The following is a 3,347-nucleotide window of genomic DNA, read 5'->3' as shown; positions in this document are numbered from 1 at the left end:
TGGACGTGCCTGGAACACCTCCCTAGGGAGGCGCCCAGGGGGCATCCTTACCAGATGCCCGAACCACCTCAACTGGCTCCTTTCGACGCAGCAAAGGAGCAGCGGCTCTCTCCGAGCTCCTCACGGATGACTGAGCTTCTCACCCTATCTCTAAGGGAGACGCCAGCCACCCTCCTGAGGAAACCCATTTCAGCCGCTTGTACCCTGGATCTCGTTCTTTCGGTCATGACCCAGCCTTCATGACCATAGGTGAGGGTAGGAACGAAAACTGACCGGTAGATCGAGAGCTTTGCCTTCTGGCTAAGCTCTTTTTTCGTCACAACGGTGCGATAGATTGAATGCAATACCGCACCCGCTGCGCCCGATTCTCCGACCAATCTCCCGCTCCATTGTCCCCTCACTGCGAACACAACCCCAAGGTACTTGAACTCCTTCACTTGGGGTAAGGACTCATTCCCTACCTGGAGAAGGCATTCCATCGGTTTCCTGCTGAGAACCATGGCCTCAGATTTAGAGGTGCTGATCCTCATCCCAACCGCTTCACACTCGGTTGCGAACCGATCCAGTGAGTGCTGAAGGTCGCAGGCCGATGATGCCATCAGGACCACATCATCTGCAAAGAGCAGCGATGAGATCCCCAGCCCACCAAACTGCAAACCCTCCCCATCCCGACCACGCCTCGATATCCTGTCCATAAATACTACAAACAGGATTGGTGACAAAGCGCAGCCCTGGCGGAGGCCAACCCTCACCTGAAACGAGTCCGACTTACTACCGAGAACCCGGACACAGCTCTCGCTTTGGTTGTACAGAGATTGGATGGCCCTGAGAAGAGACCCCCTCACCCCATACTCCCGCAGCACCTCCCACAGTATCTCCCGGGGACCCGGTCATACGCCTTCTCCAAATCCACAAAACACATGTAGACCGGTTGGGCATACTCCCAGGCTCCCTCCAGGATCCTTGCGAGAGTGAAGAGCTGGTCCGTTGTTCCACGACCAGGACGGAATCCGCATTGTTCCTCCTCAACCCGAGGTTCGACTATTGGCGAACCCTCCTTTCCAGCACCTTGGAGTAGACTTTACCAGGGAGGCTGAGAAGTGTGATACCCCTATAATTGGCACACACCCTCTGGTCCCCCTTTTTAAAAAGGGGAACCACCACCCCAGTCTGCCACTCCTTTGGCACCGTCCCAGACTTCCACGCAATGTTGAAAAGGCGTGTCAACCAGGACAGCCCCTCCACACCCAGAGCCTTGAGCATTTCTGGACGGATCTCATCAATCCCCGGGGCTTTTCCACTGTGTAGTTGTTTGACTACATCAGTGACTTCCGCCTGGGAAATCGACGACAATCCCCCATTATCCTCCAGCTCTGCCTCTAACATAGAGGGCGATTAGTCGGATTCAGGAGTTCCTCAAAGTGCTCCTTCCACCGCCCTATTACCTCCTCAGTTGAGGTCAACAGTGTCCCATCCTTACTGTACACAGCTTGGATGGTTCCCCTTCCCCCTCCTGAGGTGGCGAACAGTTTTCCAGAAGCACTTTGGTGCCGACCGAAAGTCCTTCTCCATGTCTTCTCCAAACTTCTCCCACACCCGCTGCTTTGCCTCTTTCACGGCAGAGGCTGCAGCCCTTCGGGCCCTTCGGTACCCTGCAACTGCCTCCGAGTCCTCCGGGATAACATATCCCGGAAAGACTCCTTCTTCAGTCGGACGGCTTCCCTGACCACCGTTGTCCACCACGGTGTTCGTGGGTTACCGCCCCTTGAGGCACCTAAGACCCTAAGACCACAGCTCCTCGCTGCAGCTTCAGCAATGGAAACTTTGAACATTGTCCACTCGGGTTCAATGCCCCAGCCTCCACAGGGATGCACGAAAGCTCCCCCGGAGGTGTGAGTTGAAAGTCTGTTGGACAGGGGCCTCCTCCAGACGTTCCCAATTTACCCGCACTACACGTTTGGGCTTACCAGGTCTGTCCAGAGTCTTCCCCACCCTCTGACCCAACTCACCACCAGATGGTGATCGGTTGACAGCTCTGCCCCTCTTCTTCCGAAAGTGTCCAAAACATACGGCCTCAGATCAGATGAAACGATTATGAAATCGATCATTGACCTTGCCTAGGGTGCTCTGGTACCAGGTACACTTATGAGCATCCCTATGTTCGAACATGGTGTTCGTTATAGACAATCCATGACTAGCACAGAAGTCCAACAACAAACAACCACTCTGGTTTAGATCAGGGAGGCCGTTCCTCCCAATCACGCCCTCCAGGTGTCTCCATCATTGCCCACGTGTGCGTTGAAGTCCCCAGCAGAACAATGGAGTCCCCCACTGGAGCCCCATGCAGGACTCCAGTCAAGGTCTCCAAGAAGGCCGAATACTCCGAACTCCTGTTTGGTGCATATGCACAAACAACAGTCAGAGTTTTCCCCCACAACCCGCAGGCGAGGGAGGCGACCCTCTCGGGTCCACCGGGGTAAACTCCAACACAGCGGCGCTCAGCCGGGGCTTGTGAGTATCCCCACACCCGCCCGGGCGCCTCACACCCTGGGCAACTCCGGAGAAGAAAAGAGTCCAACCCCTATCCAGGAGTATGGTTCCAGAACCGAGACTGTGCGAGAGGTAAGCCCCACCAGATCTAACCGGTAGCGCCCACCTCCCGCACCAGTTCCGGCTCCTTCCCCCCACAGAGAGGTGACGCCCACGTCCCCAGAGCCAGCGTCTGCTGCCCGGGTCTGGTCCGTCGAGGCCCCTGACCTTCACTGCCACCCATGTGGCATCGCACCCGACCCCAACGGTTCCTCCCACAGGTGGTGGGCCCATGGAATGGAGAGGGAGTTGCCACGTAGCTTGTTCGGGCTGTGCCCGGCCGGGCTCCGTGGCAAACCCGCCACCAGGCGCTTCGCCGACGAGCCCACCGTCTGGGCCTGGCTCCAGACGGGGCCCCGGCTCCCTCGGGCAGGGTCACTCCATCTCTGCTTAGCTTTTTCATTGGGGTTTTTGAACCATTCTTTGTCTGGCCCCTCACCTGAGACCACTTTGCCTTGGGAGACCCTACCAGGAGCACAAAGCTCCAGACAACACAGCCCTCAGGTTCACAGAGACACACAAACCTCTCCACCACGATAAGGTGATGGTTCACGGAGAGGATATATATATATATATATATATTTATTATTTAGACTTCAATTTACAAATATTCATCACAGTCCGTAAACATAAGAATATACATAAACACTTGCAAATAATATACAATGAAAAGCAAGTATGAAAAGTAATGATTCATAAAAAAAGAAAATAAAAAAGATAAATAGGTGACGTCAACACGCATTCACCCCCTTCTGACA

The sequence above is a fragment of the Perca flavescens genome, chromosome 14 (genome assembly GCF_004354835.1).
Source record: "Perca flavescens isolate YP-PL-M2 chromosome 14, PFLA_1.0, whole genome shotgun sequence".
NCBI lineage: Eukaryota > Metazoa > Chordata > Actinopteri > Perciformes > Percidae > Perca > Perca flavescens.
This window is presented reverse-complemented; position numbering follows the sequence as displayed.